Here is a 15,498-nt window from a genome sequence, read left to right as displayed (position 1 = left end):
CATTCCTCGCACGGCTAACAGCCAGCAGCCGGCAGTGTTCGTATGAGGGGCTGAGTGCCTCTCAGACGCCCCACCCCAGACCCTCAACACTCCTGAGCCCCGACCCTCAACACCCAGGGTCCCGGCCTCCAGAGCTCTTACCCTGCAGGAGTTATGTGGCTCCACAACCCGAAGGGGATGAGAAATGGGTACTTTCTCTTTCCACTTTGTCTCTTCTGTTGGAGTTTCTCAACATGCTCTAAGCAACGGGACAAGTGAAAACCCCTAACAGGGCTATTTGTTGTCTGCCTGCTTCCTGTGTTGCTACAGCACTTCGGCACCTGCTGTCCCCTTTGATTATCGTAGCCTCCTTGCATCCCTTACCCCATTTTGCAGAAAGGAAACTGAGTCTCAGAGAGGGGAAGGATTTTGTCCAAGGTCACACAGCATGTAATGGGGAAGTTGGAATTTGAACAGAGAATGCTAAATCTCTGGTTTCATTGTTCTGTACTGTTCAAATGCTAAGTTGTCTGGAACATCGTTCCATAATGTTCAAATTCTGGCTCTGCGCATGCAAGCTGGATGCCCTTGGGGAAGTTCTTGACCTTTCCCTGCCTGTTTTAGTGAATAATAATAAAACAACATTGAGTTGTGGCTGCAACATTAATAGATAAAGCCCGTGAAACACTTAGAACACAACCTGGCAGAAAATTAATAAGCGTAAAATTGCTAGTTATTGCCGTTTACAGTATATTTTCTGAAAGTCCATGGTGAGGGAAGCTCTAATTCTGGGTCTTCATATAAGTATTTTAGAAAGGGGCTTAAATGATTCCATCGTAGAAGTGTCCTCTCAGGCTGCTTGAAGCAGAGGAAGTCCACACCTATAGACAGAGCTATTCCTGTCCCTAGGGACAAAGAAAATTGATGAGACAGAATCCCCCAGCCAGTGTCCAGCCCACCTGGAAACTTGCATTCCACCCCATTCTTTGTCTCCAGTTTAAGATCAAGGCGTTATGAGTTTGAAAGGGCCCCAGAGTCAGCCAATCCAACCCTTGCATCCTTCCTCTATGCATTTCAGGTTCAGATACTGGACAGATCAATGCTCCCAGAGCAAGGCCTTTCGGAGACTGAGGGAGGTGTGCACCACTTCCTAACGGGTGGGGGGAAGGCAAGGAAGGGGGGTCTATGTGGTATATTGTGAAACAAGGGAAACCAGAAAGTGTGTCCTTTGAAAGTTAATCTGTTTTAACTAGTTACATGAAGTTTATCACTTATAACTCAGACTGAGAGATTATAGTATCATTGAGTTCTTCCGAAGATAATCATAAGACTTGCCCAGACCCTAAACTTATAATGCACCGCAGAGTGTGTGGCTGGATGGGCCATGTGCTCCAGTGAGAAGGCCTGGATTCTGATCCTGTTGGCCTTTGTGACTGGACACAATGAGGGTAGTTTAAGGGTGAGGCTGCTCTGATGCAAGATCAAGGCCCTTTTTCCTCCTCCATCTTGCCTCCCCTGTCCCCGAATACAGCCAAGGGGGTGCTCTGTCCCTGGCAGGCCCTTCCTGCAGGCCAGCGGGTTTCAACAGCATCACCCTGGCTCTGGGGAGGGCAGGGATGAATTTTCTTTGTCTCGGGTGTGGTGCAGGCACTCCTGGAAATGTGCTCAAAGAAAGTGCTGGGGAAACCACGCTAGAAGGACCCGCAGCTGCTGAAAGGACCCGCAGCCTCACTCTGAAGTTTAGTGTCTCCTGCGTGGGGCCTTGAGCCAGCGCCAGGAGGAAGGGGGGCCTTGGGGTCCCACCCAGTGGACAGGAAGGCTGCCGCCTCTGGGGCCCCACCTGAGGTTTGTCCAGGGAAGGGGGAAGTAAGCAGACTGGCTCTAGGGAGCCAGCACCCCGTATGGGATGCACAGACGTCCTGAGAGGCCCTACTGCCTCTGTCCTGCTCCCAGTGACTTCCTGGAGCCCGCGGTCACCCCAGACCCTCAGCCACCCAATCTATGGTCACTAAGGCTTCTAGTGGCACTCTCAGGACACGTGGGGAGTGGCCCTGCAAGCCTCCCCATAGAGATATCACTCAAATGTGTGCCCACCTTGCCCCCTCGCACTCCCAAGGGTCCCCACAGCGCTGCCGCTGACTCTGGGAACCATACCCCTCTCTCCCTGAAGCCTGATGCTGGGTCTGCAGGGTCAGCTAGATCCCAGGGCTTGGGCCTTTCACCCCTCCCCCAAGCACCCAGTAGGCAGGTGAGCTCTCACCCCTGCAGACTCCCAGGCGTGTCTTAGCCCCACTCCTGGCCCATCTTCTCCCCCAGCCACTTCCAAGTGATGACCTCCAGGCCATCATGTCCTACTCTCATCTCTACATCAGCAGCTCCAGGAAAATCATGCAGATAGACTTGGTTATCTATCAGAGGGAATTCTAACTTCGTCTCTTTCCAATAGATACATCATTCTTTTCAAGAATGTGTGTGCTCTTTGAAGGGATTCAGGCACTACAATGAAAGTGAAAGTGTTAGTCGCTCAGGCGTGTCCAACTCTTTGTGACCCCAAAAACTGTAGCCCGCCAGGCTGCCCAGTTCATGGGGTTCTCCAAGTAAGAATACTGGAGTGGGTAGCCATCCCCTTCTCCAGGGGATCTTCCTGACCTAGGGATTGAACCCAGCCCTCTTGCATTGCAGGCAGATTCTTTACCTCTGAGCCACCAGGGAAGCCCAGGAACTACAATACAGGAAGACAAAAGGTTTGAAACTTGCATTTACAGATGAAAAACCTGAGGTCCATCCAAGGAAAGAAACATACCCAAGGTCTCGAGATGAGATGGGGTGGTTGCTAGGAGCCTGGGTTCTTGGTCTTCTCCTGTTTCTGTCTGGCGAGTGGGCGCACGCCGGGAGCAGGGGCTGGGCTGGGCTGTAAGCTCCTTATCCTGCCCGTGCTAGTCAGAAAAGCCCGTCAGTCCACCTGCTCCTTGGAGGTCTGCTGGCTGATTTCCTATCATCTCCAGGGAGGGGTGAACTCATCTGAAGGAGGCTTTGATTTGAGAAGAGCGAAAGTGCCCCCAGAGACTGAGAGCTGGGGTTTCCCTAATGAAATGGCTGAGCGATCTGATTTAATCTGTGACAGTTTTATGCAGTGGCTGGAGGTGGGAGCGAGGCTTTGAAAGGCATAATTGCTTCTGGAAACAATAAGGAGAGGGCCAGAGAGAAATGAGTTAATTAACATTGGCTCTGAACAGTCTTGGTTTCTCCATCCCTTTTCTTTGTGATGTCAGAGGATGGAAACCGGCCTTTGCCTCTTCTTCCCCCATCTTTGGACCAATGTTGCTTTTTGTTCTGCGAAAACTTGGGCCTCAGTTTACTCTTCTTGAAAATGAAATGAATGGAAAAGGTGATCTCCAAAGAGAGAGCTGCTGAACCTCGTTCAATTCCAGCAATTTCAGTGACCTTTTGGAAATGATTACTAAAAGACCCATCATCGCTTTCTTACGAAGTCCCATTACATGGAACAAAATACAAGCCTGGTCTTTACACCTCTCAGGACACAAACAGGGTGGTTCGTGTGGGCGATGAGCAGATGCCACCACCTTTCATCTTCCTGGCATCCTGGAAGGCAGAATTTCTGCATTCACCTTCTCGGTGTGGAGGTCAGCTGGTTGGCTCCCCGGCCCACACGCCCAGGGCCAGAGCCCCGTGGAGCAGGGATGCGGGGGCCTGCCTGCTGGCCTTGGCTGCAGAGCCCTCGCCCTTTCCCCAGGGCCATGCTGCCAACTCCACCAGGAGGAAGCCAGGTCCCCAAAGGACTCTGGTCAGCAAATGGCTGGCCACCCTTTGAGCGGACCCCTGGTGTGGAGGGGTCAAGGTGTGTGGGCCCTGCCTTCTCAGGCTGGTTTCTGTCTGACCAGATCAGGGATGTTTCCATCTTGGGCTCTGTGTTACCGGGTGGACAGAGCGCCTGCCACTCACGGAGCAGCATCCCAGGACTGCCCTGTGCATCTCATCCACTCCGTGCTCCTAAAGGCCAAGCCTCACTCTGGGAAAGGAAGTAACCTGAACCCCTTCATAGTGTGACAAGGGGGCAGCGGCTCGAGGAGCCCCAACTCGGGGAAGGCAGGTCTAGAACAGTGGGGTAAGCATGGCGACAGCTGGGAGGTGAGAACTCACTTGGGGGTGCAGCCCTCCCTTTGGAATCAGATAATTCTCCCACAGAGTGTGGCAGCGGCAAGTCCGTGCACGTGACCTGTTTCTAAGGTGTGAAGGCATGGTGGCACCAGTGGGGGCCCTCATCACCCATCACCTGCAAACCCCAACAGCAGCGGTCACCACAGAATCGCCAGCACTGCCCCTGGGTGGCCAGCCTTCCTCTGCCGGGCACCAGCATTTTACAGACATCACACTCCCCCACCAGCTTCTCACAAGAGCCCTGCTCTTAGGTGTCATGAACTAAGTAATGTGTCCAAGGTTTTATGGGTAGTAAAGAGGCAAGCCAGGCTTTACACCAGGTCTGCCTGACTCCCAAACCCATTCTCAAAACCACCACGGAATGCTGTCCTGCTTGCCTGCCCTCGGGTCTAGTCCAAGAACACAACCGAAAGTGATTTTGAAAGGTTGCCAAAGGAAACTTTGAGGGCTGTAAACGTTGGGGTAGACCTTTAGTCCAGGGGACATGGAGGTTCTCAGGGGTCTCTTGGATGTCAAGTTGCAGTGATCGGAAGCCCAGGGCTGGGGTTTTAACTGGGGGAGGAGGAAGGAGAGGAGAGGAGTGCCAGTCAAGGTCTGCTCAGGTTGAGCTCTCACAGCCACTATCAGGCGGCCTGCTGTGGTCAGAAGGGCAGGACTGAATTGTGTGGAAAGTTTTCCAGCTTTTCAAAGCATTGTTTTGAAGAACTATTAATGCTATGGGGAGAAAAAAGCTCAAAACAAAGCAAACAAACAAAAAATTAGCCGTACTCATACTATGTCAATGTTATGAAACTTCAACGTGCATGCTTAGCCGCTCAGTTGTATCCAGCTCTTTGTGAACCCCTGGACTATAGCCTGCCAGGTTCCCTGTCTGTGGAATTCTTCGGGCAAGAATAGTGAAGTGGGTAGCCATTCCCTTCTCCAGGGATCTTCCCGACCCAGGGGTCAAACTTGGATCTCCTGCATTGCAGGCGGATTCCTTACTGTCTGAGCCAACCGGGAAGCCCAAAACTTTAACATGCATCCGCATATATGTGAAAAACTGTTAAAGGAAATTATTGCCAAGGTGTTTTCAAGGGCTCTCTGAGGATTGATTTTATAGGTGAATTTCTTGACTTCTTCTTTCAGTCAGTTCAGTTCAGTTCAGTCGCCCAGTCATGTCCGACCCTTTGCAACCCCATGAATCGCAGCACACCAGGCCTCACTGTCCATCACCAACTCCCGGAGTTCACTCAAACTCACATCCATTGAGTCAGTGATGCCATCCAGCCATCTCATCCTCTGTCGTCCCCTTCTCCTCCTGCCCCCAATCCCTCCCAGCATCAGAGTCTTTTCCAATGAGTCAACTCTTCGCATGAGGTGGCCAAAGTACTGGAGTTTCAGCTTTAGCATCATTCCTTCCAAAGAAATCCCAGGGCTGATCTCCTTCAGAATGGACTGGTTGGATCCCCTTGCAGTCCAAGGGACTCTCAAGAGTCTTCTCCAACACCACAGTTCAAAAGCATCAATTCTTCAGTGCTCAGCTTTCTTCACAGTCCAACTCTCACATACATACATGACTATTGGAAAAACCATAGCCTTGACTAAACGGACCTTTGTTGGCAAAGTAATGTCTCTGCTTTTGAATATGCTATCTAGGTTGGTCATAACTTTTCTTCTAAGGAGCAAGCGTCTTTTAATTTCATGGCTGCAGTCACCATCTGCAGTGATTTTGGAGCCCAAAAAGATAAAGTCTGACACTGTTTCCACTGTTTCCCCATCTATTTGCCATGAAGTGATGGGACCAGATGCCATGATCTTCGTTTTCTGAATGTTGAACTTTAAGCCAACTTTTTCACTCTCCTCTTTCACTTTCATCAAGAGGCTTTTTAGTTACTCTTCACTTTCTGCCATAAGGGTGGTGTCATCTGCATATCTGAGGTTATTGATATTTCTCCCAGCAATCTTGATTCCAGCTTGTGTTTCTTCCAGCCCAGCGTTTCTCATGATGTTCTCTGCATATAAGTTAAATAAGCAGGGTGACAGTATACAGCCTTGACGTACTCCTTTTCCTATTTGGAACCAGTCTGTTGTTCCATGTCCGGTTCTAACTGTTGCTTCCTGACCTGCATATAGGTTTCTCAAGAGGCAGATCAGGTGGTCTGGTATTCCCATCTCTTTCAGAATTTTCCACAGTTTATTGTGATCCACACAGTCAAAGGCTTTGGCATAATCAATAAAGCAGAAATAGATGTTTTCTGGAATTCTCTTGCTTTTTCCATGATCCAGTGGATGTTGGCAATTTGATCTCTGGTTCCTCTGCCTTTTCTAAAACCAGCTTGAACATCTGGAAGTTCACAGTTCACGTATTGCTGAAGCCTGGCTTGGAGAATTTTGAGCATTACTTTACTAGCATGTGAGATGAGTGCAATTGTGCTGTAGTTTGAGCATTTTTTGGCACTGCCTTTCATTGGAATTGGAATGAACACTGACCTTTTCCAGTCCTGTGGCCACTGCTGAGTTTTCCAAATTTGCTGGCATATTGAGTGCAGCACTTTCACAGCATCATCTTTCAGGATTTGTAATAGCTCAACTGAAATTCCATCACCTCCACTAGCTTTGTTTGTAGTGACGCTTTGTAATGCCCACTTGACTTCACATTCTAGGATGTCTGGCTCTAGGTGAGTGATCACACCATCGTGATTATCTTGGTTGTGAAGATCTTTTTTGTAAAGTTCTTCTGTGTATTCTTGCCACCTCTTCTTAATATCTTCTGCTTCTGTTAGGTCCATACCATTTCTGTCCTTTATCAAGCCCATCTTTGCATGAAATGTTCCCTTGGTACCTCTAATTTTCTTGAAGAAATCTCTAGTCTTTCCCATTCTGTTGTTTTCCTCTATTTCTTTGCACTGATCACTGAGGAAGGCTTTCTTATCTCTTCTTGCTATTCTTTGGAACTCTGCATTCAGATGCATATATCTTTCCTTTTCTTCTTTGCTTTTTGCTTCTCTTCTTTTCACAGCTATTTGTAAGCCCTCCCCAGACAGCCATTTTGCTTTTTTGCATTTCTTTTCCATGGGGATGGTCTTGATCCCTGTCTCCTGTACAATGTCATGAACCTCAGTCCATAGTTCATCAGGCACTCTATCTATCAGATCTAGTCCCTTAAATCTATTTCTCACTTCCACTGTATAATCATAAGGGATTTGATTTAGGTCATACCTGAATGGTCTAGCGGTTTTCCCTACTTTCTTCAATTTAAGTCTGAATTTGGCAATAAGGAGTTCATGATTTGAGCCACAGTCAGCTCCCAGTCTTGTTTTTGTTGACTGTATAGAGCTTCTCCATCTTTGGCTGCAAAGAATATAATCAATCTGATTTCAGTGTTGACTATCTGGTGATGTCCATGTGTAGAGTCTTCTCTTGTGTTGTTGGAAGAGGGTGTTTGCTATGATCAGTGCATTCTGTTGACAAAACTTTATTAGCCTTTGCCCTTCTTCATTCCATATTCCAAGGCCAAATTTGCCTGTTACTCCAGGTGTTTCTTGACTTCCTACTTTTGCATTCCAGTCCCCTATAATGAAAAGGACATCTTTTGGGGGTGTTCTAAAAGGTCTTGTAGGTCTTCATAGAACCGTTCAACTTCAGCTTCTTCAGCATTACTGGTTGGGGCATAGACTTGGATTACCATGATATTGAATGGTTTGCCTTGGAAACGAACAGAGATCATTCTGTCGTTTTTGAGACTGCATCCAAGTACTGCATTTCGGACTCTTGTTGACCATGATGGCTACTCCATTTCTTCTAAGGGATTCCTGCCCGCAGTAGTAGATATAATAGTTATATCTTCTTATTTACACCTCTTTAAAATCTCCCAGTTTTTCTCCCATGTGCCTGAACTGCTTTTATAATCAGAAGTAGAACTAGGGAAGAAGGAGGGTGCCTGGAATAAAGGGTTTCCCACGCAGGCAAGCAGAAGCTCAGATTCCAGCTCCCTGACCTCCTGGCTGTGTGTCCTTTAGCAAGTTTGCTGTGCTTCTCTGAGCCTCCCTTTCCAAATGCAGAAATTTGAGATTCTAATCCATGCCCTGAGGGGTTGTTTTGAGGATTAAATTAAGGTCATATCTGAAGCAGAGATAAACATGGTAAGATGGGATCACTGCAGATTTACTCACTGGATCCCCAGGGGTACTGGGTGGCCAGCTAGGTCACTGGGCAAGCTTGGGCAGTCTTTCCCCTCCTTTAGGCTTCAGGTTCTCAAGTATGATGGGGAAAGGGTTGGGCCAGACAATGCCTGATGGTCCTTTTGTCTCAATTATCCCCTACCCCACACCCTGAGTGGTACCCAGGACCCACCCAACCGCCCTGGGACTTGCTCAGTGCTGCCTGCGGTCTGCCACCCACAGCAGGGGCCCTAAGAACTAGGCCAGGACCTTAGCATCAGTTGGCTCCCCTGCCAAAAATCTCTCAGGATTTCCGGGGGCACCCCACCACATCCTGACCTCGCTCGGCAGGTGTGCCAGCCCTGTGACCCACATGGTTCCCAGCTCTCCTCGCCAGGCAGGTGCAGCCACAGGCACGTCCTCCCTTGCCCTCGGGCCCATCTTGTTCTCCTGCTCCTCTGCAGAGGAGTCTGGGGTCCAGCCAGCTGTTCGAAACCTGTTCTAACAAAGTTTCCCCAGGAAACTCAACGTGTGAATTAGATAAAAGCAGGCTTATTGGGGGTTGGGGGCTCAGCACTCCATGCCCCGTTACTTCTCCAGAGAGGACTCTCTGACCCTAGAATATCATAAAGCACCAACTGGAGATGAGCGGTTCAGTGTCCTCAATTACAAAGAAAAGGCTCAGAGAGGGCAAGCCACGTTCTCAAGGCTGCCCAGTAATTTTGGATAAGTGGTATGACGCGCCCCTCCCCCGCCCCCCCCCCCCCCCGCCCCACAACCATCCAGCACTCTTCCCACCACATTTATCAGCCACTGACCATTTATCAGCATTGAACCACACGTCCACAAGCCTATGTTCCTTTCACCCTCGGGTGTCCAGGAGAGGATCTCGATACCCTCAGGATAACAGGGAGTCTCAGCTTTACCCTGAGACCGGGATAGACACATCCTAGAAAACATTTTACGGTCATTTTAGGATGTCAGAGGGAGAGTCCAGATTTGGGACCTCTTGATGCTGGAGCAGATTTCAGTTTCATCTCTTAGGAAGTCGCTAAACTTCTTTCCACTACTTTTTGTTCATTTCTGTTTTAAAAGTGAGCTTGGCCATAGCTTCCTTGGTGAATTTTCACAAGTAAGGATTAGAGAGTATGTGTTACCAGATTAGCACATTGCTGGGTGTGTGCGTGTGTGGAGGGGGGAAGTGAGTGCTCTGTTGCGCATTTCTCTGCCAACGGTAAATGTGCTACAAGTGAGCACCTTGACTCCAGGCCTAGCGGGATCTGTAAAAAGCGGGGTCCAGCGTGGAGAGGTGAGCAATACAGTTATTCCTGGCATGGCTCTAACATCTCACTGATATAAAAATTAACAATTTCCCCATTTCTTTTTTTTTTTCTACATCAGCTTTTCATGCTCAGAGTGACCAACCCCCCCCTCCCCCCTGCCCCGCAATACACAGGGCTGGTGGGATATGGTACCTCCCAATCTGTGAGTCTGTTGAACACCTAATACTTCCTGACAAAAACCACGTTACAAATGAAGTCAGGCCAGATCCTAGATACCCACATAACCTATAAGCTGACAATCACAGACCTTGGCAATGAATAGTCAGAAAGCCAAGTATTTTGATGTTAGATCACAGAGATACGCAATTGCACAGAATGGGAAAGCAGTGACGATGAAATGGGCTTTTCATTTCAAACGTAGATGCCCGGGAAATGCAGGTCTCATCAGAAGGTGGAGGTCAATGGTGACGCAGATGGATAGGCAAGAGGGCATCTGGACGCCTGGGCCAGGGCGTGGTGAAGTTAAGGGTTCCTGTATTGCGTCACTTTTCCCAGCAAGACTTGAGTTTGCTCTTTGTACAGATACGTGAACCACCAGCGAGGCTCACGAGCTTATCAAGGGAGACGGAAATTGTTCTTTTGTCTCTTAACGGCCTTTGCATGTGCTGAGCTGCACGTGAATCACTTGCAGATGCCTGGGGTGGGGACCCCCGAAGCTACACTTTCTCAGCTCAGGGTTTCATCCTTACCTGCTCAGGGTCACCCGCCTTGCCTGCAAAGTGAATTATGATTCTAACACTTACTTTTGTGGTGGTTTGATGAGTGACTGTAAGTGCCGTGAAAACAGAGGTCTGTGTTCACTCAGACCTGAAACACACTAGATGTTCCAAAGGGAAAGAAAAGGAAGAGATGAAAACTGAGGAGACCCTGTGTCCGGGAGAGACACACCACGGCCATTAGGCCTCTTGTAGGACTGAGGAAACTAAAGCCAGAGGGTTTGCATAACTTATCTGGGTTTATCAGCGAGCTGGTAAGAGAGGAGGCAGGGCTAGAACCCAGGTGTCTGGCTCCGGAGCCCGGCTCTTAAGTCCTCTGCTCTGAGTCATAAGGAAGTAGACAGAGGGTTGCATGAAGCTAAATCGACCCCTTTTCATGACAAGATCACGGCGCTGCTCTTGTATGCTAGGAGGTCAGTTGCATCATAGCTGTCCAGTAGATAGACCAGTCGGTATATTGCTAAAGTAGCGTATCGGGAAGTGGGTTCCTGACCTGCCACGCTCTTCCAAGTTCTATTCAGAGGATGTAATCTTTAAGCTGATTGTCCACGTGACTTGGAGGGTGTGGAAGTCCAGAAGAGTAGGGGAGATGGCACATTTGTACTTTGAGGAGCGTGGCTGCCTCCAAGGGCTAATGTGAGAATTTAAGGTAAAGACTTCACTGACAACAGTTCCTCTCTGCCCTCTGTCCAGCGTTCTGGCCCCTTCATGGCTCACACCACAATTCCTCGTTGTGGATTTGTGTCTTCCACAGCCCCAGGTTATAAACTCCCTGAGCACGCGATCCTTTCTTTATTGCTCAGTGAGAAATCATGACCTAGCAGGTGCCTGGCACGTAGTAAGGGCTCACTGCATTCAGTCGAGTGGCTAAAAATATCACCTACAGAGTACCCAGCGCAGTGCAGGCAGGCAGGGCTGTGCTCTCAGGGGCAGCCCTGTTCTCTCAGGTTGGGCCTTTCCCCCAAGGACCATCGGGGGAACAGTTCCCCCTTTGGTCTGGAGCTCCTGGAGTCTCCCCACCTGCCCCCCTCCCCCACCCCGAGTCCCCCAGCCATGGTCCCAGTTGCCTGGAAGGTGCCAAGGAGGGAAGCGTGACTTTGCAAGGCTGTTTGGCAATGAAAGTGAGCCACTTGGAGGCCGCATGGTTTCTGTCTGTAGCTCCAGTTACCGTAATGAAATGCACTGCCTCCCCCCGTGGTGGTTCTCAGATGGGAGGAAGTGGTTGGGAGCCAGTGTACCCCGTTTACCTATTTCCTTTGGAACTCTTGGGGAGGTGGGAGGGGAGGAAATCAGTCAGAGGGTACGGCCTCAATGCGTTGTTCATTAGGGAAGGATGGATGAATGGATGAGTGGGTGGACAGACGGATGGATAAATGTACTAACAGGGCCCTCGGGTTGCTGACAAGAACCAAAGGCTCTAGCTTGACATGCTGGAAAATTTTAATGAGAATTTTAAGCTCCAGCTTCTCAGAGCTGGGGGAATAAATTCTTGCTGAATGTCAGATGAAGAATTAAAACCCGGCAGCATCTATTAATGCAGGAAGCTGACTGGGGTTTACCGAGATGAATAATTTCTGAGTCTTTAAGGAAGACCCACTCCCCTTGGAAATACATTGCCAGCTCTCAAAACTGAGTGGGGAATTTTTTTTTTCTTTCTGTATTAGGAAGATGATTTCAGTACAATACAAACCTACTTATAGCTGTTTCACTTAAGTGAGATGGAGGACCACCAGGTAGAAATAAGTATTCAGGAAAATCAAGAAAGGAATCACCAGGTCATTGGCTGTGCCATTTGACCTGTCATATTGAACACCGCCTGCTACTGTTTACTGCTGATGGATACACAAGTAACTTGGGTGCTTTAATTGTCTGGGTTAGGAGTGATAGTAGCTGCTATTTAGTATTTAGCATCCACTACATATTATATATAATTTAAACTTTTTACAAAAGCATAAGGAAGCTGGTCTTCTTTTTATTATAATAAGAGGAAAAAACAAACACTCAGATAGGCAAAGCAACTTGCCCAGAGTCACACAGTGACTGGCAACCAACCCAGAATGTAGGCCCAGGTGGAGCTGATTAAAAAGGTTTTCCTGGCCTTACTTCCCTGATTTTAGACCTGTTTTAAGACACAAGAGTCTAAATAGCTTTTAGCCTATTCCAGAGATTTTTTTCCTATTATTACCATTATATATTTCAGAGCCTATTAAGCACTCTTTTTTTGAATATTTATTTACTTATTTGGCTGCACAGGGTCTTAGTTGCAGCATGTGGAATCTAGTTCCCTGACCAGGGATCAAACTCAGGCCCCCTGCATTGGGAACTCAGAGTCTTAGCTAGTGGAACACTAGGAAAGTTCCTTAAGTACTCTTGAATAACATTTTCCCAACTGAAGACTATAGTTTGCACTAAGCTTTGCCAGAAATTTTACTTGAGTTTACCTCCCTGTTTTTGAAAGAACCAAAGCCCAGTACAGGATCTCACAGCAACCTACAAAAAGACACTCTGCAGTTGATGGAGTATACTTAATACTACGAGCACTGCTTTAAATACACACTTTTGTCCTCCCCACACTTTGGCTCACTTAGGTGGGGCTCTTCCTCCCCTGTCTCAGCCCTTGGAGCCCTCAGAGCCTCTCACCAGCTGTGTGACTTGGATGAATCACTTAACCTCTCTGAGCCTCATTTTCTCATTTGTTGGAAGTGAATAATCATGATAATCTTAACAGGATTATTAGAAAGATTGCAGGAAAATAACTTTTCATGCAACATGCCTCCCCTGCTACTCAGCTGGGCAGACTCCATCCCTTCACACTGCGTGCGCAATCCCGATTCAGGACATTCTGAGGTCAAAACCCAGGCCATTTCCCTGACACACACCAGGCTCCCTGGACTTGGAAGAACCTAGCAGGATAAGGCGTGTGCCATGTTCCTTAGAAAATTCTAGTTCTATAAAATATCTCCTAATGCTTGCATTTTATTTTCAGATTTTTTTATGCCTCCCATGTTTGCCTTTGATTTAATCATATGTGCTGTAAAAATCTCACCTACTTGGATTCTTGTTGTTTATTACCATCAGTCATTGTTGGCGCCTTCCCAAGAAGATCCACACCCCAGATACCTAGAAGCACTACTGTGATGTCCACCTGCCTGGGTTCCAGTTAACAGACATTATGACTCCATGCTGATAGCATTTTACTGTGCCCCTACTATGTGTCTGACACTGGCCAGGACACTTAGCATATCTTAGCTCGTTGAATCCACCCAATACCTGTGTGAGCTGTGTACCATTATTCCCACTTCCCAGAGGAGAAAATGAAGGCCTGGAGAGATTTAAATGTCTTACCTAAGGATATACTTCTAGAAAGTCTAATAGCAAGCTAGAATGTCCACAGCGAGAAGCCTGCTCTGTGCTAGAATGTTCTGTGGCTGGAAGATCTGCTTCTGGCATGAGCGTGCCCAGTCTGAGCTCTCCCAGCCCTTCCTGGCATAGAGTTCCCCATCAGTGAGCAGCCACGACTCACCAGCCACCAAGCCTCACTTAGACCTGCTTCTGCCTGTCTTCCCAGAGCACGTCTGTCTCCAGAAAGTCCCCCCACTGCCAGCTGTGTGTCTCAGGGTTCCCGACACCTCCCCTCCAAAGCCCCTGCCACGTCCCCCCAGATACCTTCAACAGCTGGGCACGGTCTCCCCTGGGAGTCGCAGAGGAGGGACCATCAGGAGCACTGTCACCACCGCTCCATCAGCTGCTACTTCCGTGGCAGAGTGAGCCTCCCGCCGGTGCAGAGGAGCCCATGCTATCGAGAAGCACAGTTGCTAAACCGGCTGCCACTTCCTCTGCTAGAAACGAGGAAGGCGCAGGCTTGCAGGAGACAGGTTCCTGTTTTCAGCAACCACGCTGAGCAGACTTCTCTTTGCAAGGACAGGGCAGATAGCAGCACTGCTCTTTTTTTTTTTTTTTTTTTTGTGCAAAGCACTTGGGAATATGGGCAGCTTGATTCTAAGTGTCCAGGCCACGCTCCGCTTTCAGACACGGGGACATTTTGTCTCTAATTAAAAGGCGGAGGAGGTTGAGCGGATGCTCTCGTGGTCTAAAGCTCACTGGGTCCGAGGGGGCCGAGGCTCAGAAGCCTCAGCTGCTTCTCTCTTCTCAGGTTCTTGATGTCACTGCCTGGTGGGCCCCGAGCAAAGCTTCTGGTCTTGGCTCCACTGTAGACAAGTTTTTAATTGGCAGAGGACTGAAATAATGGGCCTCAAAGACCCTTTACAGAAAGGAGCAGCCCACCAGCCTTCCCGGGGGAGGCATACCACCCCTTGGCTGGCTGGTGCTACAACCAGAAGAAACTAGAAAAGGTTATGAAAGGTTATAAAACTAGTAAGGTTATGAAAAATAGTCAGCTGTCCTAGGTTCCTGATGAAAGTTGCCTAAGAAAACATGGTAACTGAATGTATGATGCCTGACTGGCTCCTGGATCAAGGGAGAAAGACTAGAAAGAACATTCCTGGGATGGAGGTGGGGGTATTCAAATATAGACTGTATATTAGACCATTTGTGTCAGGGCTAATTTTCTTGGGTATGATAATGACATCGAGTTATGTGAAGAATGTGCTAATTTTTCGGAACTCCGTGCTAATGTATTTAGAGGTCAAGGGGCACGCTGTCTTTAAAGTTCAAATGGTTCAGTAAAAAAGAAAGAAAACACACACACACAAAGAGAAAGAGAATGAGAAAGACAGAAAGCAAATGTGGCAAAATGTTCATGCTTGGTCAGTTTAGGTGAAGGGAATATGTGCATTGTACTATTTCAGCTTCGTGATGGGTCTGAATTTTTTTAGGTAATGGTATGTATCTCCATGTTCATAGCATGCTTCCCAGGTGGTGCAGTGGTAAAGAATCTGCCTGCCAATGCAGGAGATGCAAGAGATGCTGGTTTGACTCCTGGGTCAGGAAGATCCCCTGGAAAAGGAAATGGCAACCCACTCCAGTATTCTTTCTTGCCTGGTAAATTCCATGGACAGAGGAGCTTGTAGGTCTACAGTCCAAGGGGGCACAGAGTCAGACATGACTCATAGCATGATGGTCTTGATCAGCAAAGCCCAACACATGGAGCCCAAGGGCTTGTTGGTGGTAGAGATGGAA

General features: G+C 48.4%; 2 protein-coding genes across 5 annotated transcripts in view; one reads left to right on the top strand and one right to left on the bottom strand.

Moving 5' to 3' along the window:
- Positions 1-14,524, bottom strand: part of SLA (Src like adaptor) — a 40,018-nt gene extending 25,494 nt beyond the window's left edge. Inside the window, exon 1 of one of the 4 annotated variants that reach the window (XM_069599835.1) lies at positions 14,026-14,524. The gene's annotated coding sequence lies outside the window, so the exon portion shown is untranslated. Of the gene's footprint in view, positions 1-141; positions 311-14,025 lie in introns of those variants that run through there. The other 3 variants (XM_069599834.1, XM_069599833.2, XM_069599832.2) reach the window with 3 other exon arrangements.
- Positions 1-15,498, top strand: part of TG (thyroglobulin) — a 231,795-nt gene that overhangs the window by 163,062 nt on the left and 53,235 nt on the right. The window lies entirely within an intron of this gene.

Source organism: Ovis canadensis, chromosome 9 (assembly GCF_042477335.2).
Source record: "Ovis canadensis isolate MfBH-ARS-UI-01 breed Bighorn chromosome 9, ARS-UI_OviCan_v2, whole genome shotgun sequence".
Taxonomy (NCBI): domain Eukaryota; kingdom Metazoa; phylum Chordata; class Mammalia; order Artiodactyla; family Bovidae; genus Ovis; species Ovis canadensis.
This window is presented reverse-complemented; position numbering and strand designations above follow the sequence as displayed.